Raw genomic sequence first — 22,358 nt, forward strand, 5'->3', positions numbered from 1 at the left:
TTTAGATATAGCTCCCATATATATCTTTCGTCCGATTGAACTTATATGGCCTCAAAATCCAGGGTTTTGCCGTGATTTGCTTCAAATTTCGCACAAGGAGTACGTTTAGTAGTATAGGTAATTGTGCCAAATTTGTTGAAATCGATTCAGATTTAGATATGGCTCCCATATATATCTCCCGTCCGATTTGCACTCATATGACCAGGGGGGCCAAAGTTATACTCCCATTTACGTGAAATTTCGCATAGATAGCAGAATTATTATTCTAACTATACATGTCAAATTTATTCAAAATCGGTTCAGATCGTACACGGATAAAAAAGACTGTTTTTCATATGTTTGGCTATAAACATTACAAATTTTTAAACACAATATTTTTGAGTGCAAGCATATAATGTTCATAAACTAGCATAACATGTTTGGGACATATATGTTAATATGTTAGAACATATTATGTTTGGGACATAAAATGTTTGTAAATATAATATGCTTGGATGCAAACATATATTAATTTAGAAATAGCCTATAAACATATATGTGTTTAGTAGCTTGGAGCGCTATTTAACAGGGAGCGATATTGAATTAAGTTGGTGGTTGTTGCTTATTACAAAATTAACATTTTATTTTTCCTTGGGCAATTGATCAGCTACTTCTTTGATCCTTACAAACTGTGTGGTCCGCTGTTCGAATCCCCGTCCGGCAAAAGGTAAATTTAAAATAAAAAAAATCATAAAATTGAATAATTTCTTCTACAATGTTTGTATTGTAGAAAAAGGTGTTAAGAACTAAAAAATCTCGTGGAAGTGAGAAAGATGTGGGGGAATATACAATTAGGCAGAAACAAAATTTTGAGCATTCAGGTCGAAAACCTATGTTGTTAGCACCTATATTACCTGTTTATTTTCATAATTCATTATGATTGTAAATATATAAATAAATAAATAAAATTTTGAGCACAATATTGTTTGGGAGAATTTTTTTAAGCAAATAATATTTTTGGGTGCAAAATGCTTCCAAACATATTATATGTTCACATAATAACATATTGTTTTTTGGAAGACAACATTATTGAATTTGGATGCAAAAATACAAAATGTTTGGAACTTAGACTACCCAAACATATATTGTTTACGCCAATATGCTTTCAAACATATTATATATTGGAAGAGATCAAACATATAAATGTTTGGGCAATACCCAAAAATTTATATGTTTGAAGCAAAATATGTTTGGGAGTATATGTTACAGAAGCGATTTTTTGTGAGCGTGTATATAGCTCCCATATATACGTACACCAGAGTTGGGGAAATATGGTCGACTGTTTCATATTTTAGACCCATTTTCAATGGGATTTTCCTCCAATTGACTGGATAGTTTCCACAGAGAATACAAATATGGCCAAAATTCTCACAGTTTACACAAAATTCTGCGATGATTTCCCCATATCCTACACACTGCAATGCCAAAATTTCCACAGAACGGATGAGTTTTAAATAAGGCTCCAAGTCGCCCTACACATATCTTGGCGAGATCTAACCAATATCCTTGTAAAATCGCCACTGCTGAGTAGCAAAAATTGTAAATATTACTCTAATTGTCCTATATCTCGAATACATATGTATCGCCTGAAAAATTAAAAATCTCTTTTGTACAATTGCATTAAAATTTCTCTCGCTTCATATTTCCCATATTTTTTACTAACATTGTGTATCATCCCTGGGCGTTAGCCGATTTAAATTTTAATTCTAGAGTTTTTGTAGAAGTACAAAAAATTGTTTCCATTAAAAGTATTTGTATCTGGAAATGCAAACCTTTATATAGCTCCCAGCAAATTTTAAGTAGTTGAGATGGTAACACAAATGTTTGTCTACATAGTGGTGAAGGGTATAATATAGTCGGCTCCGCCCGACTTTAGATTTTACTTACTTGTTTTTAATTGAAATGTATTCAATAAAAAAAATGATAGTATCAATCATCAAAGCCAATTAAAAAATTAATTGATACAACTAATTTTTGTGATTGAGTTTTTTTGTTTTTGATTGATTTTGCTGCATATTGCCTTTAACACCGCAATAAAATTGAGGATGTATAGTTTTATCAATAGGGGTAATTTATCGCTTCGGAAATTTCGACAAAATTTTGAAGGATGCCTGGGGGGGCATAGCCCCCCCAGGGAAAATTTCTAGCTCCGCTAATGCGCAATGCCCTTTTGAGGGTTCTTGTGAAGTTAATGTTGACCACCAGCAACGCAACTGAGAGTTATTACGAAGCAAAGCAATAACCATTGAATCAACAAATATCTAAACATAAAATGTTTTATAAACTTTAATAAAACCATTTGTAATTAAAGGCAAGTTCATAATTTGTGGTATAAGGATAATTTTCTTTAAATTTAGGGCAGGAATCTTTTATATTTGCGTACCTACGTACCTACCTAAAATTTAAGTTACATATTCTTCCATATTAGGTCAATATTTTTATATATATATATATATATATATATATATATATATATATATATATATATATATATATATATATATATATATATATATATATATATATATATATATATATATATATATATATATATATATATATATATATATATATATATATATATATATGTATATATATATGCGATATTATTAAAAATACTAATAAAATATTAAATATTACTTTTTACATTGAAAATGGGTCTAAAATATGAAACAGTCGACCATATTTCCCCAACTCTGGGGTACGTATATATGGGAGCTATATACACGCTCACAAAAAATCGCTTCTGTAACATATACTCCTAAACATATTTTGCTTCAAACATATAAATTTTTGGGTATTGCCCAAACATTTATATGTTTGATCTCTTCCAATATATAATATGTTTGAAAGCATATTGGTGTAAACAATATATGTTTGGGTAGTCTAAGTTCCAAACATTTTGTATTTTTGCATCCAAATTCAATAATGTTGTCTTCCAAAAAACAATATGTTATTATGTGAACATATAATATGTTTGGAAGCATTTTGCACCCAAAAATATTATATGCTTAAAAAAATTCTCCCAAACAATATTGTGCTCAAAATTTTATTTATTTATTTATATATTTACAATCATAATGAATTATGAAAATAAACAGGTAATATAGGTGCTAACAACATAGGTTTTCGACCTGAATGCTCAAAATTTTGTTTCTGCCTAATTGTATATTCCCCCACATCTTTCTCACTTCCACGAGATTTTTTAGTTCTTAACACCTTTTTCTACAATACAAACATTGTAGAAGAAATTATTCAATTTTATGATTTTTTTTATTTTAAATTTACCTTTTGCCGGACGGGGATTCGAACAGCGGACCACACAGTTTGTAAGGATCAAAGAAGTAGCTGATCAATTGCCCAAGGAAAAATAAAATGTTAATTTTGTAATAACAAGCAACAACCACCAACTTAATTCAATATCGCTCCCTGTTAAATAGCGCTCCAAGCTACTAAACACATATATGTTTATAGGCTATTTCTAAGTTAATATATGTTTGCATCCAAGCATATTATATTTACAAACATTTTATGTCCCAAACATAATATGTTCTAACATATTAACATATATGTCCCAAACATGTTATGCTAGTTTATGAACATTATATGCTTGCACTCAAAAATATTGTGTTTAAAAATTTGTAATGTTTATAGCCAAACATATGAAAAACAGTCTTTTTTATCCGTGTACGATCTGAACCGATTTTGAATAAATTTGACATGTATAGTTAGAATAATAATTCTGCTATCTATGCGAAATTTCACGTAAATGGGAGTATAACTTTGGCCCCCCTGGTCATATGAGTGCAAATCGGACGGGAGATATATATGGGAGCCATATCTAAATCTGAATCGATTTCAACCAAATTTGGCACAATTACCTATACTACTAAACGTACTCCTTGTGCGAAATTTGAAGCAAATCACGGCAAAACCCTGGATTTTGAGGCCATATAAGTTCAATCGGACGAAAGATATATATGGGAGCTATATCTAAATCTGAACCGATTTTAACAAAATTTGACACACTTAACGATACTATTAAACGTACCCCTCGTGCAAAATTTGAAGCAAATCACGGCAAATCTCTGGCTTTTGTGGCCATATAAGTTCAAATCGGACGAAAGATATATATGGGAGCTATATCTAAATTTGAACCGATTTCAATCAAGTGTACCAAGCATTGGTAGAATGCCAATTCTACCCTCTGTGCAAAATTTCATGAAGATCGGTAGTAAATTTTGGGCTCTGTGGTCATATGAGTCTAAATCGGACGAAAGATATATATGGGAGCTATATCTAAATCTGAACCGATTTGGCTGATATTTTGCAAGATTTGCGAGATTCATTAAATATTTGGATGTACGGTATTTCAAGAAAATTGGTTGATAAACACGCTAACTATGACCACATCGTAGATAATTATATATGGCAGCTATATCTAAATCTGAACCGATTTTTTCCAAAACCAATAGCAATTGTCTCTGTCTCAAGAAACGGCCCTATGCCAAATTTGAGGACGATCGGACTTAAATTGCGAGCTGTACTTTGTGCACAAAATTACATATACAGACAGACGGACGGACAGACAGACAGACAGGCAGACAGACAGACGGACATCGCTAAATCGACTCAGATTTTAATTCTTACCCGATCGGTATACTAAAAGATGGGTCTATGACCACTATTTCTTGGCGTTATATACAAATGCACAAACTTATTATACCCTGTACCACAGTAGTGGTGAAGGGTATAATTAATTAGATCAATTAATTTCATGGTTGAAGTCAAAAAATATTTTATTGTGTGTGGGAGCCGGTTCCACGACACCGCTATAAATAATCAAATAGCAACTTACCATTATTTAATATAACAAAAAATAAAAGCATTGCTTTAAGTATGTGTTTGAAAAATATTGTTTGTAATTTATTTTTAATTCAAGACAACAAACATATGATTTTTAAATTTTATTTAAAATGTGTGTTTTAAAACAGGACTAGAAATCATAAAGCAAAACATAAACTTAATATATTCATCGTGTATAAAAAATACTAAGAATAAAAAATTAAATAAAAGGCAAAAAATAAATTGAATATTATAAAACGTCTATCTTCGATTAGTTTTTAAAAATTCTCTGAGAACAGAATACAACGAAGCAACTGTCGAGAGCAGCGGTGCCAACTCTGTGCATTTTTCGTGATTTTGACGATTTTAGATGGTAAATTGGGCATGTGACGATTTATGATTTTAATCAACGTAGTTATAAATTGACTATTTTTGAAAATGTGCGTCTCAAGTTTCCTTTTAGTGTTTTTATTACGTGTTTTTAGTTGTAATGTAAATATCAATACTAAAAAATATGCTTAACATACTCTCTCTGCCACAATCTTAATTGGATTAAACACATCGCAAAGCTTGAATTAAAATATAAAACAACTGTAGCTTTGATTATTCTGGGGGGGCATAGCCCCCCCCTCCATGTACCAAATTTCAGCCGGATCGGATGAAATTTGCTTCTCTTAGAGGCCTTGCAAGCTAAATCGGGGGATCGGTTTATATGGGGGCTATATATAATTGTGGACCGATGTGGACCAATTTCTGCATGGTTGTTAGAGACCATATACTCACACCATGTACCAAATTTCGGCCGGATCGGATGAAATTTGCTTCTCTTATAGGCCTCGCAAGCCAAATTTTGGGGTACGTTTATATGGGGGCTATACGTAAAAGTGGACCGATATGGCCCATTTGCAATACCATCCGACCTACATCAATAACAACTAATTGTGCCAAGTTTCAATTCGATAGCTTGTTTCGTTCGGAAGTTAGCGTGATTTCAACAGACGGACAGACGGACATGCTCAAATCGTCTCAGAATTATATAATTTATGGGGTCTTAGAGCAATATTTCGATGTGTTACAAACGGAATGACAAAGTTAATATACCCCCCATCCTATGGTGGAGGGTATAATTAATTGGTGGTGTGTTTTCAGAAATTACCGTTTAATTCTAAATTTGTATGGAGTACACGGTTGCCACTCAAGCCAAAAATAATCTACCAAAATTTGGAGAAAATGCTACCAAAAAACTACAGAACTAAAAATTTCACTTTGCAAAATTTTATTTTTATGGGAAATTTTGATCAAAATTTTATTTCTATAGGAAATTTTGTCAAATTTGTTTTTTTGTAGAAAATTTGTCAAAAATTTTTCTCTACAAAAAAATTTGTTAAAATTTACTTTCTATGGAAAATATTGTCAATATTTTTTCTGTAGAAAATTTTGTAAAAATTTGATTTCTATAGAAAATTCTCTCAACATTTTATTTCTATAGGAAAAAAAAAATTATAGAAAAAAAATAAGATAAAATAATGTTGTTTGTAATATTTTGTCAAAATTTTACTTCTATAGGAAATTTTGTCAAAATTTTTCTCTATAGAAAATTTTGGGAAATTTTTCTCTATAGAAAATTTTGGGAAATTTTTATTTCTATAGGAAATTTTGTCAAAATTTTGTTTCTATCGTAAATTTTGTGAAAGTTGTATTTATATCAAAAATTTTGTCCAATTTTTATACCCTGCTCCACACTGTGGAACAGGGTATTATAAGTTAGTGCATATGTTTGCAACACCCAGAAGGAGACGAGATAGACACATGGTGTCTTTGGCAAAAATGCTCAGGGTGGGCTCCTGAGTCGATATAGCGGTGTCCGTCTGTCCGTGAACACATTTTGTAATCAAAGTCTAGGTCGCAGTTTTACTCCAATCGACTTCAAATTTGGCACAAGTATGTGTTTTGGCTCAGAATAGATCCCTATTGATTTTGGAAGAAATCGGTTCAGATTTAGATATAGCTCCCATATATATATTTCGCCCGATATGGACTTATATGGCCCCAGAAGCCAGAGTTTTACCCTTATTTGCTTACAATTTTGCACAAGAAGAACAATTTGTACTATAGTCAAGTGTGCCAAATTTTATTGAAATCGGTTCAGATTTAGATATAGCTCCCATATATATCTTTCGCCCGATATGGACTAATACGGTCCCAGAAGCCAGAGTTTTACCCCAATTTGGTTGAAATTTTTCACAGGGAGTAGAATTAGCATTGTAGCTATGCATGCCAAATTTGGTTGAAATCGGTTCAGATTTAGATATAGCTCCCATATATAGCTTTCGCTCGATTTACACTCATATGACCACAGAGGCCAATTTTTTGCTCCGATTTAGTTGAAATTTTGCACAGAGAGTAGAATTAGCATTGTAGCCCTGCGTGCCAAATTTTATTGAAATCGGTTCAGATTTAGATATAGCTCCCATATATATCGTTCGCCCGATTTACACTCATATGACCACAGATGCCAATTTGTTGCTCCGATTTAGTTGAAATTTTGCACAGGGAGTAGAATTAGCATTGTAGCTACGCGTGCCAAATTTGGTTGAAATCGGTTCAGATTTAGATATATCTCCCATATATAGCTTTCGCCCGATTTACACTCATATGACCACAGAGGCCAATTTTTTGCTCCGATTTAGTTTAAATTTTGCACAGGGAGTAGAATTAGCATTGTAGCTATGCGTGCCAAATTGGGTTGAAATCGGTTCAGATTTAGATATATCGCCCATATATAGCTTTCGCCCGATTTACACTCATATGACCACAGCGGCCAATTTTTTGCTCCGATTTAGTTGAAATTTTGCACAGGGAGTAGAATTAGCATTGTAGCCATGCGTGTCAAATTTGGTTGAAATCGGTTCAGATTTAGATATAGCTCCCATATATATGTTTTTCTGATTTCGACAAAAATGGTCAAAATACCAACATTTCCCTTGTAAAATCGCCACTGCTTAGTCGAAAAGCTGTTAAAATGACTCTAATTTTCCTAAACTTCTATTACATATATATTGAGCGATAAATCATAAATAAATTTTTGCAAAGTTTCCTTAAAATTGTTTCAGATTTAAATTTTTCCCCTATTTTTTTACTAACATTGTGCTCCACCTTAGGGCTTTAGCCGACTTAAATTTTTGAGTCTATAGATTTTGTAGAAGTCTATCAAATTCTGTCCAGATCGAGTGATATTTAAATGTATCGAAAATTTAGATCTACAAAGTGGTGCAGGGTATAATATAGTCGGCCCCGCCCGACTTTAGACTTTCTTTACTTGTTCTCTATAGGAAAATTTGTTCAAATTTTATTTCTATAAGAATTTTGATCAAAATTTTATTTCTATAGGAAATTTTGTCAAAATGTTATTTATATAGAAAGTTTATGAAGTACCTCTTAGTTGAAGGGGAATATTTTGAAACTTTTTATTTCTATAGGAAATTTTGTCGAATGTTTATTTTTATAGAAAATTTATCTATATTTGTTCTCAATAAAAATTTTTGTAATTTTTTTTCTATAAAAAATATTGTCAATATTCTTTTCTGTAGAAAATGTTGTCAAAATTTTATTTCTATAGGGAAAAAATGTATTTCTATAAAAATAAAATAAAAATATGTTATTTGTATTATTTTGTCAAAATGTTACTTCTATACGAAAATTTCTTTATAGAAAATTTTGGCAAAATTTTATTTCTATAGGAAATTTTGTCAAAATTTTGTTTCTATCGAAAATAAATAATTTTTATAGAAAAAAATTGTATTTCTATTGAAAATGTCAAATTTGTTCTTTATAGGAAATTTTGGTCAAAATTTTATTTCTATATGAAATTTTGTCAAGATTTCATTTCTATAATTTATTTATTTTATTAAAAAATTTAAAACCATAATAAACTATGATATTAAATGAGATAGGTACTAACAACAATGGTTTTCGACCTAACATTTCTATAATAGCGATAGGAAATTTTGTTAAAATGTTATTTATATAGAAAATTTGTGAAGTACCTCTTAGTTGAAGAGGAATATTTTGAAAAATCTACCAAAATATCAAGAATTCTACTAATCTGCCACACAGGAATAGGTAGATTTCTACCAAATGTGGCAAACGTGATGGGGGTATCGTGACATTTACTTTCCCATGTATTTATATATATTTTGTGCACCAATATTTCGTTGCGTTACATACATATTGTCAAAGTTATTGTACCCTATATCCTATGGTAGAGGGTGTTAAAAGAAATATTGAATTTGCCACAAGTTGTCTATTGCTCAACCATATAAAATAGACGCTCACAAAACACCGAAAAGTGTGAATGTTGTAAGTGTTTATCCATTCGGTTTGTGGGCCGGTCAATGAATGGAGATGGGCTTATGCTCTTTTTCTCCCAATTTTCCCATCATGTGTTGCACTAGGCGGCGTGTTTATGTTTTGTTCTTGCTATTCATTGTCGTTTTCTACTATGCTCTCTATTCTGTTTGTAGTTTTCCTTTTGATAGCTAGGTTCCTGAGGCCTATTTGTGAGTGTATATTTTTTTGTGTGTTTCAATGAATGGACTGAATGTTTTGATATGCATGTGTGTGCGGGTGTGTGTGTTTTGGGGGGTATCTGTGATTTGCGCAAAAGTGTTACGACGCTCTGCCTGCCACCTCAATATAGCCATTGGGGAAACACTTGAAATCAGTTCAGCGTTGTTGAGTTCTTAGAACGAACGTGTGTATTTTCCTTCCTCGTATTTTCGGTGTGAATTTCCCTCCCACAAAAAATATTAACGTCATCTGTATTCTGCTCCGCGTAGCGGTTTTTCTGAAAACAGCTAAAAATTTTGAATTCGTAAAAGAAAAAAATATATATATATATATATATGTTTTATTTGGTAATAAATTTTCGTAATATAGAAAGAATAAAAAAAGAATAAAATATTTAAATTACAATAAAATTCAAATGATATGAATTTCAATTTAAAAGTGTATTGATAAAAGCTTAAAATAATAAAGTGTAAACTATACGAAATCAATGTTACATATCCGTCCTGGTACCACATGTACTGTGTGACGTATGAGTGTTGAGAATTAAAATCAAACGATTTTTTTTTTGTATTTTATTTTCCGGCAAACACGATTTTCTACTGCCAAAATAAAAAAAATACCAAAAAACATATGTTATAGCCCGCGTGCAATGTCGGTAATTTAAAACCTCATTCTAATTGGATTGACGTGTGTGCAAGTGTTGACATATTTAGCCCAACATCTAGCCAGCCAGCTAGGCAGCTAGCTAACCAGCCGGCCATCCATCATACTAACTGAACACCATCAAGTTTGCAAAACGAAATTGATCCAGAACACCAGTAGTCAATGGACAACGTCAATGTATTTATTTCTAAATAATACTGGCTAAATTGTTGCCGACTACACTTATGTCCCTTGGAGTTTTGTAACCCAAATGGGATATTGTTGTAGTCTTTTACTCCATTGCTTCTTACTGCAATTGGTATTTCCATGCTATGCCTTCGGAAATATTGGTGGGCGTGTGTAGAACATCAATAACGAATCGATATAGTTTGGTTTACCTCATAATCTCTTAAGGAGTCGGAAACGAAGTAGCAACATTTAAGCCCCACTAACTATCTTTAGTGCGTCGCGTTAAGAACGTGTTATGTGCCGGTTTTTCTTAGTGTTACATTGGTCATATATTTTCAATTTTTTGTTACCTTCTTGCTGGGATTGTCATATTATAGTATTTTCTATTTTTCCCTAGCCTATACGTGTTCCCCGTTTCCAAGGTGACTATTGTAACCACCTTCTTTAATATCTACAAACGCAAGAAGTAATAAAACAAAAATTGAAAAACAAACGAAAGGGTAGAAGAAAAATACACCATAACAGTTGGCCTTACTGGCCAACAGAAACTTGTCTGTAGTCATCTATCAATGAAATTGCGAAACATTAGAAACGATTCTATTCGACGTAAATAAAAACTTTTTTCCCGTATTCTTTCAACGTAACCATATTGAAGTAAACAGCATATTGGTGAAAAATTTTCGAGAGTATTCAAGGCGAAACAGTGCGCAACCAAAGTGTAAGTATCTGGATGTATGTAGCCCATAAATGAATTCAAATTAAGTTTTTCATTAAAGATTCCAATGACTTTTGAGAACAGAACATAAAGCATATAGAAGCAAGTATATACGGTCTGACCGAATCTTATGTACACCCTCAAAAAAAATCGCTTCTCTAACATATGTTCCAAACATATTTTGCAGGAATCACATATATTATTGGATACTGCCGAAACATTAATATGTTTGTTTTATGTGAACATATTATATGTTTGGAAGCATTTTGAGCCCAAAAATATTATATGCTTGGAAGAATTTTCCCCAAAGAAGATTGTGCTCATTCCCTCATATAATTTTCACTTCCACGAAATTTTTTAGTTCTTGGCACCTTTTTGTGTAATACAAATAATGTTGAAGAAATTATTCAATTTTTTTAATTTTTTAAATTTTACCTTTCTCCTGGACGGAGGACCATACAGTTTGTAAGCCGACACACTATTCACTGGGCTGTTATGGTCTCCTGTAGACAATTATCGTTATAAGTTAATATAGCATAGTTTGCAGCGCCCACGACCCCATACAAACATAACATTATTTAACAGAAACATACATTTGTTGGCCACGTGGAGCAGTGGTTAACATGTCTGCCTTGCATGCAAAGGGTCGTGGGTTCAATCCCTGCTTCGACCGAACACCTTTTTTTTTAATTTACACATTTGTACTTAATTTTTACCTTTAAGGCCGGTATTAAGTTGGCATTATCACTCTAAAATGGAAATGTTTTGCCTTTTACTTTTCTTTAATAATTCATTTTAAAGAAAATAAACTTTTTCAATTGTTTTAGCTGTAAAACTCGAACTTAATGTCCGCTTTTCTACTTGAAGGTGTCCGTCAACTCCTCTTGGTTTATTCTCTTGGTTCCGAATGTCTATTCTCTTTACTCCGAATACTCATTCTAATATTCAAATTAAATAATATTTAGACTTAAGCATATTCAATTTTTGGCCTTATCATAAAACAGTTTTCCGAAACAACATACAAGCGGTTTCACAGAAATTGCTCCCTTTTGATTATCTCGCTGTGTTATGTTGATATCTTTCGTCAACCCTCCCGGTTTACATCTCTATTTCTTTCTCTATACCCTCTCTCTCTCTCTCTCTGTCGCTCTCTAAATAAAATATCACAACATATATATGTCTACTCGAAATTTGTAAATTTATATATGTTTACATTCACACATATTATTTTTATGAAACATTCATGCCCCAAACATAATATATTCTAACATATTAACATATGTGTCCCAAACATTTAGTGTTAGTTTAGGAACATTAAATGTTTGCACTTAAATATATTGTGTTTAAAAATTGTGCCCGAAACACATTTTGTTTATATCGGAACATATGAAAAACATATTTTTCTAACAGTGTACGCTACGCCATGGATTGCGTGCAAAGACTGCCATTCACAATCTAATAACTTGGGTTGTGGTTACAGTTGCCGATGGGATGAAATTTCATCCTCCAGATGGCTCAAGAAATCAAATCTGGGGATAGGTTTATATGACGGCTATATAAAATTATCGACCTATATACTAGTATATTTTTTTTTTTTGGTTCATGGTTGTTAATATAGATTAGGTGCAGCGGCATCCCGTTATTTAAGGGTCATTGTCGATATAAATGTGTCTTAATTTCAATCTAAGAGGCGCAAGAAGTTACATCTGAGGATCGGTTTAAATTGGGGCTACATAAAATTATAGACCGATATGGGTCAATTATTCCTTGGAAGTTAGAGGACAGATACGGAGATACGAAGAAAATCGAATCTGGAAATTGATTTATATGGGGTCTATACATAAAAATGGTCCGATATGGCCCATTTGCAATACCGTCAATAACAACTCCTTGTGCCCAGTTTCACGCCAATAGTTTGTTTCTACCTACACCCACACGCACAGAAAAAACATGTTTGGACATGGTAGCCGCATCCATTTAATGCCTATATAAAGCATGTAATTGTCGCGAAAACCATATATATTGTCTTTGTAAAAATAATTTTCGAGTGGAGATAATAAGCATGTAAATGGTTCTCAAATGCCGCAAACATGTTCTATTATTTTAATGATAGAATTTGAGACCATTATATGGTCGGGAAAACCATGTACCTGACCATTCATTTTTTTTTTTACTTTTTTGCAGAGAGAAAAGTATTTTTATAGGTTACGTATAGACATGTCTAGAACCATTACATGGCCATAAAGACCATGTACATTGTTTTCGTGACCATTTAATTTTTTAATTTATTTGCAGCGAAAAGAATTTTATAAAAACGTTGAGCAGGTACACACGATTTTCAATTTGCGCGTCGGTCGTGTGTTGATTGTTTCTTGGAATGGACGGAGAATACGGAATTACTGTGTTTATTTATTCAGAAGAAGGACAATTTTATTTGTCTTAGAACCATGTTCACTGAGCCAACATGGTTACAGGTGAAAATGTTACATGGTTGCCGCAAAAATAGCTCCTATCATATTATTTTGCTCTTCGAATATGATTGTGACAATCATGTTTCTTCTCTGCGTGCAGAGAAGGAATATGATCACCTCAACCATGTTTCAAGAGCAAAATGTTATTTTTGAATGGTGACCATGTAACATGTTTGTCGCAACCATGTTATTTTCTCGGAGATTATGTGTATGATTTCGGCAAGCATATTATTTTTGGCGAGAAAAGAACATTTTTGCCATAAACATGTTACTCTTTTCAGGAGTTTTATTTTTTTCGTCTTAAATAACACTCATATTCATTTTTTTACAGTTTCTTGTTTTATTGAGTTTATCTCACATTAAGTTTGTATTAATTTATTTATTTAATTTAACGAACCTATTGTTTTCCAAATATTCAACGGAAAGATTTAAACACAGGTCGCTCATTACCAATTTAGGAGCAGAGAATGCTCTTCCCACGCTTACTTGGGTTGCAGGCTCCTTCGCTATGATGCGCTGAAGACGCGGATCAAATATAAGCCAGCAAGGAGTGTTGGATTTTTTAGCAGCAATTTTTCACGCCGTTCTAATATTGTCAGAAATTCTGAGCTGGCGGTTTCGGCGAATTTCTAGCTTCATATTTTAAAGAAATCTCTATAAAATAATTGCTCTGCTTGAAGCATTTGTTTGGCGACGTATACATGCTCCAAGATGGGTTTCCCATTCTGGCAGACTTAGATTAAGCGCGGCATCGACATTTTTCAATCAGAAGGATTTATATCGCATTAAGCTTTTTAGCATCAAGTAGGATGAATTCCATCCCGTCTGCGGTAAAGGTAAATTAAGATGGCTAGTCATGTTCCTAAAATAATTTTTAACTTAAGCTGAGTACTATGTTCAGTTTTCAAGCTGAAAACCAGCTTGTTTTCACGGTTACTTTTTTTAATTAATTAATTTAGAAATATAAAATTATTTACAATCAATTGCTTGGATCTTTTCCATCCATTATTTTGCAAGACTTGATCAAAATATAATCATCTTCCTAAATATATTTGTACTTTTAATTTAGTGTTTTGGTGAAAACCCCGAACATAGTACTCACTTTTATCGTCTAAAAATGAGTTTTATTTTCCGAAGAAAAAAATAAAACTCCAAAAAAGAGTTTTATTTTCCGAAGAAAAAAATAAAACTCCAATAAAAAATAAAACAAAATAACGATGAAAAAATAACATTTTTGATAGCACTTATAACCGTTACGGTCTCTGATATATATATATATATATATATATATATATATATATATATATATATATATATATATATATATATATATATATATATATATATATATATATATATATATATATATATATATATATATATATATATATATATATATATATATATATATATATATATATATATATATATATATATATATATATATATATATATATATATATATATATATATATATCTGAGACCGTAACGGTTTCTACCAGCGTATACATTATGGGATCTTAGAGCAATACTTCGATGTGTTACAAACGGAATGACAAAGTTAATATACCCCATCCTATAGTGGAGGGTATAAAAATGATTTTATAATAAACCCTATAGAGACATCTCTTATATCTAAACACGTTTTAGGTTTATGGTCAAGTTCCAAAAAATCATCGTTTTTAGGGAAGATTTATTTCTAATTTTTATACCCTCCAAACTCATCTTATGGTGGTATATTAACTTTGTGATTCCGTTTGTAACACATCGAAGTATTGCTCTAAGATCCCATAATGTATACGCTGGTAGAAAAAAGGCGGTACGTGGTCATTACCGTTTGGTATTAATTGATTGGTTCACGTTACCTTCTACTTTTGATACCACTTCCTATATTTACAATCATTTACATCCGGTATTATTCTGGTATTAACTATCACATCCCCCATCGACCTTTTAATACATAGATGATCCACTATTCTCTTTAAAAAAAAATGTGTCAGTTCCAAAAATTAATTTTCTGACATTTCGTTTTGATTTTTTCTTAAAGAGTCTGTCCCAAACATTAATTTTCGCGCATTTACATTTGTGTTGTTCGTAAAGAGCAATGCTGCTAAAAATTAAATTTCGTATTTTCGCGGTTTTGGTCACATATTGATATTTTCATAACACCGTATGGTACTTTCGTGCTTTGCGTACCGCCTCTATCGTTCGGTATTGATATTGTACCATACGGGGTTGGCTAATTATCAATAACGTACGGTATCGATTTGGAATGGTATGGTAAAATTGGTCCATAATTATATATAGCCCCCATATAAAACGATGCCCAGGGTTTAAAGGAAAAGGACCTCTTGAGCGAGGATATGGCAGCTAACAACCTTGCCAAAATTGTTCCATATCAGTTTATAATTGTATATAGCCCCCACATAAAGCGAACCCCGTATTTCACTTCTGGCTCTCTAATTACCACGCTACAGTTCATATCGGTACACCCTCAAAAAAAATCGCTTCTTTAACATATGTTCCAAACATATTTTGCAGGAAGCACATATATTATTGGATACTGCCGAAACATTAATATGTTTGTTTTATGTGAACATATTATATGTTTAGAAGCATTTTGAGCCCAAAAATATTATATGCTTGGAAGAATTTTTCCCAAAGACGATTGTGCTCATTCCCTAACATACTCGTAATTTTCACTTCCGCGAAATATTTTAGTTCTTGGCACCTTTTTCTGTAATACAAATAATGTTGAAGAAATTATTCACTTTTATAATTTTTTTAAATTTTACCTTTCGCCTGCACGGAGAATCGAACCGAGGACCATACAGTTTGTAAGCCAACACACTATCCACTGGGCTACGTAGGTGTTATAGTCACCAGTAGATAATTATCGTTATAAGTTATATTTATATAGCATAGTTTGCAGCGCCCACGAGCCCATGCAAACATAACATTATTTAACAGAAACATACATTTGTTTGCCACGTGGAGCAGTGGTTAGCATGTCTGCCTTGCATGCACAGGGTCGTGGGTTCAATCCCTACTCCGACCGAAAACTTTTTTTTTTTTAATTTACACATTATATTTATACTATATTAAAATGAAACTTCGAAATGTGTGTTATTAAAGATTTATAGTCAGTAACAGTGCTTGATATAAACGAAATTGACTGATTTTTGGATAAAATATTATTTTTTATTGCAAAAATAACAATATTGTAATAAAAAACTGTTTTTGGACAAAACTTTAAAATTTGGAAGGAATTAAAAAACTAACAAAAGAAGAACGTGGAGTCGAGTATAAACATACATACATAGTTTTATAATATAAACATACATTTATTTAGGAGTGAACAGTTTTTTACTAGCATTTAACACCATCGCTCTAAAATTCCTTTTATTTTTCTTTAATAATTCATTTTAAAGAAAATAAACTTTTTAAATTGTTTTAGCTGTAAAACTCGAACTTAATGCCCGCTTTTATATTTGAAGATGTCCGTCAACTCCTCGTGGACTACTTATTAATAAAGAGGAACTAAACTTTGTTTTTATACATTTTACTATGTAATTTTTCACTATTTCCTCCTTATTTTATTTTACTATCCCAACTCTAAAAAGAGTATAGTGCCCTTTCGTTATTTTTATTAAGACCCCTGATTTCTTTTAACGAACCAAGAAAAAAATTGTGCCCATAATGCCAAAATGATAAACAAAACACATGTCCACACATACATAAAATGCTGCTCTCAAGGCAAAAACATATGCTGTTTGTTTTTCAAATGTCTATTCTCTTGGTTCCGAATGTCTATTCTCTTTATTCAAATTAAATAATATTTAGACATATCAAATTTTTGGCCTTATCATAAAACAGTTTTCCGAAACAACATACAAGCAGTTTCACAGAAATTGAAAATGTGTTATGTTGATATCTTTCGTCAACTCTCCCGGTTTCCATTTCTATTTCTTTCTCTATACTCTCTCTCTCTCTGTCGCTTTGAATAAAATATCACAACATATGTATGTTTAGTCGAAATTTGTAAATTTATATATGTTTGTATTCACACATATGATTTTTATGAAACATTCATGCCCCAAACATAATATATTCTAACATATTAACATAGATGTCCCAAACATTTAGTGTTAGTTTAGGAACATTACATGTTCGCACTTAAATATATTGTGGTTTAAAATCGTGCCCGAAACACATTTTGTTTATATCGGAACATATGAAAAACATATTTTTCTAACAGTGTACGTAACTATGTATAGACTCTCCTATATATACCTATCAAGAAATGAATTATATACGTATTTAATCGGCTTTTTTTGTCTAATATACTCACGACAATATTTTATTTTATTATTTTGTCAATAGACCTCGAACCAATCGGACCAGTTTTTAAGCAAATTATAACAGGAAAAGTTTGTCAAATAATCTTTGTCTCTATTTAAAATTGTTTATCTTTATAAATTGTACATAAAAAATATTTTTAACTTGTACACAAAAATTATAGAGAAATTGTTCTAAAAAGGCTAATATTTTTCGATTTGAATAAATTTTTTCAGTGTTTTGGAAAAATTTTTAAATAAATCTTTTTTAAATTGTCTTTTAGAATTCTATGACGACTTAACAAAAATTTTCCCACTACAGCAATTCTTATAGCACTTGGAAGCTTTCACTTAATAGTTTCTTGAACTTTTGCACCCTAAGACTAGATTTCTGTACATGAGTTTCAGTCGCCCTGTTCTTCATATATTTCAATGTTACCTCATTTCGTATGTCCCGCTGACTATGGATGCCCCAAACGAGAGAAAAACGATAGCAATAGAAAAAACCGGGAAAATTAAACACAAATGTCAAATATTGACGTTTAAGGGTCACTGAGTGTACAAACAACAGCCACCCAAGAAATATTTCAAAATCACTTGTATTCGTGATGTATGTATGTCTTTCTTATTTTGTGCTGCACCTGTTGCTGGTTGTTGTAGGTCATTTCTTACGTGTAGTTGGAAAAGGTGTAAAACGCTTAGGGTACGGTCACATTGGACAAATATTTGATAGAAATCAAAAGGAATTTGTTTCCACAGTGATTCCAGTAAACATTTATAGCTCTTATTGGATATATAACATCACGATACACCAACAAAATTTGAAGCCATCATGAAAGAAAATTTAGGTTTATTTAACTTTTTATCTTGTTTTTAGTTCACGCCATTAAAGTTAGCAAAAAATTATTCAAATAACGAACATTTGCTCACATTGGATATTTTCCACAAATTTTCAATAGATATCCCGACGCTCCTGGAATAAAGTTTGACATTTTGTTTGATCAAATATTTGGCTAGTGTGACCATACCCTTACCATCACATTTATACCCATAAGCGTTTCGTATTTAATCGTAACGCATTATAATAGCAAAACGCTTGTCTTTAGTCAGATTGAGGTTACGTTTTCTTAAACAATTTAGCAAATATTTAAAAGAAGTCGAAAGATTAAATTTCAATCATATTGGTTCTATGTATAAAATCCGAGTTATGTTTGTTTGTGTGTTCCGAGTAATCTAGGAAACAGAGAACGTACAAAGAAAAACAATTTCACAAACAGTTTTCCAATTAAAATTTTAATTGAGTTTTAAAAAATATTCAATTAAAAATTTAATTGATTCTACACATTTTTTAATTGAAACAAAAATCAATCACAAAAATTAATAGTATCAATAATTTTTTTTTTCATCAATTAATTCCCAGCAAAAAAATTTGGAAGTTCTTCCAAAGGCACAACTTTAAAAGCACTTCCAGAAGATGCATTCCCAATAATGTTGTTTATTTAAACTACCCAGGAAGTTATTTTAATTCAATTTTTTATAACTTAGTTTTTTCATACTTTTAAAATGGTACAAATTATTTAAATTTTGTCGAAAAAAATGCTAAATCCAATCTGAAAAAATTGTCAATTTAAAAAAAAATATTCATATAATCTCATGTGTAGAAAATTTTATTTATGCATAGGTATGTATACAATATTTATACCCTGCGCCACACTGTGGAACAGGGTATTATAAGTTAGTGCATATGTTTGTAACACCCAGAAGGAGACGAGATAGACACATGGTGTCTTTGGCAATAAAGCTCAGGGTGGGTCCCTGAGTCTATATAACCATGTCCGTCTGTCCGTCCGTCCGTCCGTCTGTCTGTGAACACATTTTTGTGATCAAAGTCTAGGTCGCAATTTAAGTCCAATTGTCTTCAAATTTGGCACATGTTCCTAATTTGGGTCAGAATAGAACCCTATTGATTTTGGAAGAAATCGGTTCAGATTTAGACATATCTCCCATATATATCTTTCGCCCGATATGGACTAATATGGACCCAGCAGCCGGAGTTTTATACCGATTTGCTTGAAATTTTGTACAAACATAACACTTGGTCGTATAGTCAAGTGTGCAAAATTTGATTGAAATCGGTTCAGATTTAGATATAGCTCCCATATATATCTTTCGCCCGATATGGACTTATATGGGCCCAGAAGCCAGATTTTTGGCCGAATTTGGTTGAAATTTTGCACTAGGAGTACAATTAGTAGTATAGTCAAGTGTGCGAAATTTGTTAGAAATCGGTTCAGATTTAGATATAGCTCCCATATATATCTTTCGCCCGATATGGACGAATATGGTCTTAAATGCCAGAGTTTTTGCCCAATTTAGTTGAAATTTTGCACAGGGAGTAGATTTAGCATTGTTGCTATGCGTGCTAAATTTGGTTGAAATCGATTAAGATTTAGATATAGCTCCCATATATATCTTTCGTCCGATATGCACTTATATGGACCCAGAAGCCAGAGTTTTATCCAGATTAGCTTGAAATTTTGCACAAGAAGTAAAATTGGTAGTATAGTCATGTGTGCCAAATTTGATTGAAATCGGTTCAGATTTATATATAACTCCCATATATAGCTTTCGCCCGATATGGACTTATATGGCCCCAGAAGCCAGAGTTTTGGCCCAATTTGGTTGAAAATTTGCACTAGGAGTACAATTAGTAATATAGTCATGTATGCCAAATTTGATTGAAATCGGTTCAGATTTAGATATAGCTCCCATATATATGTTTTTCTGATTTCGACAAAAATGGTCAAAATACCAACATTTTCCCTGTTAAATCGCTACTGCTTAGTCGAAAAGTTGTAAAAATGACTCTAATTTTCCTAAACTACTAATACATATATATCGAGCGATAAATCATAAATAAACTTTGCGAAGTTTCCTTAAAAATGCTTCAGATTTAAATGTTTCCCATATTTTTATACCCTGCTCCACACTGTGGAACAGGGTATTATAAGTTAGTGCATATGTTTGCAACACCCAGAAGGAGACAAGATAGACACATGGTGTCTTTGGCAAAAATGCTCAGGGTGGGCTCTTGAGTCGATATAGCGATGTCCGTCTGTCCGTGAACACATTTTTGTAATCAAAGTCTAGGTCGCAGTTTTAGTCCAATCGACTTCAAATTTGGCACAAGTATGTGTTTTGGCTCAGAATAGATCCCTATTGATTTTGGAAGAAATCGGTTCAGATTTAGATATAGCTCCCACATATATATTATATGGCCCAGAAGCGAGAGTTTTACCCTAATTTGCTTAAAATTTTGCACAAGAAGAACAATTAGCACTATAGTCATGTGTGCCAAATTTTATTGAAATCGGTTCAGATTTAGATATAGCTCCCATATATATCTTTCGCCCGATATGGACTAATACAGTCCCAGAAGTCAGAGTTTTACCCCAATTTGGTTGAAATTTTGCACAGGAAGTAGAATTAGCATTGTAGCTATGCGCGCCAAATTTGGTTGAAATCGGTTCAGATTTAGATATATCTCCCATATATAGTTTTCGCCCGATTTACACTCATATGACCACAGAGGCCAATTATTAACTCCGATTTAGTTGAAATTTTGCACATGGAGTAGAATTAGCATTGTTGCTATGCGTGCCAAATTTGGTTGAAATCGGTTCAGATTTAGATATAGCTCCCATATAAATGTTTTTCGGATTTCGACAAAAATGGTCAAAATACCAACATTTTCCTTGTAAAATCGCCACTGCTTAGTCGAAAAGTTGTAAAAATTACTCTAATTTTCCTAAACTTCTAATACATATATATCGAGCGATAAATCATAAATAAACTTTTTCGAAGTTTCCTTAAAATTGCTTCAGATTTAAATGTTTCCCATATTTTTATACCCACCACCATAGAATGGTGACGGGGGTATAATAAGTTTGTCATTCCGTTTGTAACACATCGAAATATCGATTTCCGACTATATAAAGTATATATATTCTTGATCAGGGAGAAATTCTAAGACGATATAACGATGTCCGTCTGTCTGTCTGTCTGTCTGTTGTAATCACGCTACAGTCTTCAATAATGAAGCAATCGTGCTGAAATTTTGCACAAACTCGTCTTTTGTCTGCAGGCAGGTCAAGTTCGAAGATGGGCTATATCGGTCCAGGTTTTGATATAGTCCCCATATAAACCGACCTCCCGATTTGGGGTCTTGGGCTTATAGAAATCGTAGTTTTTATCCAATTTGCCTGAAATTTGAAATTTAGAGGTATTTTATGACCATAAAGAGGTGTGCCAAAAATGGTGAGTATCGGTCCATGTTTTGGTATAGCCCCCATATAGACCGATCCCCTGATTTTACTTCTTGGGCTTATAGAAACCGCAGTTTTTATTCAATTTACCTGAAATTGGAAATCTAAAGGTATTGTAGGACCACAAATACGTGTGCCAAAAATTGTGAGTATTGGTCCATGTTTTGATATGGTCCCCATATAAAACGACCTCCCGATTTGGGGTCTTGGGCTTATAGAAACCATA

The 22,358-nt window shown here is 32.2% G+C and overlaps 1 protein-coding gene across 1 annotated transcript in view; it reads left to right on the forward strand.

The window, feature by feature from the left end:
- Positions 1-10,776: 10,776 nt before the first annotated feature.
- The window catches only part of Svil (Supervillin), a 1,072,938-nt gene continuing 1,061,356 nt past the window's right edge, over positions 10,777-22,358 (forward strand). Inside the window, exon 1 of the mRNA XM_075304572.1 lies at positions 10,777-11,002. The gene's annotated coding sequence lies outside the window, so the exon portion shown is untranslated. The remainder of the gene's footprint in view (positions 11,003-22,358) is intronic.

This window comes from Haematobia irritans, chromosome 4 (assembly GCF_050003625.1).
Source record: "Haematobia irritans isolate KBUSLIRL chromosome 4, ASM5000362v1, whole genome shotgun sequence".
NCBI classification, from domain to species: Eukaryota; Metazoa; Arthropoda; class Insecta; order Diptera; family Muscidae; genus Haematobia; species Haematobia irritans.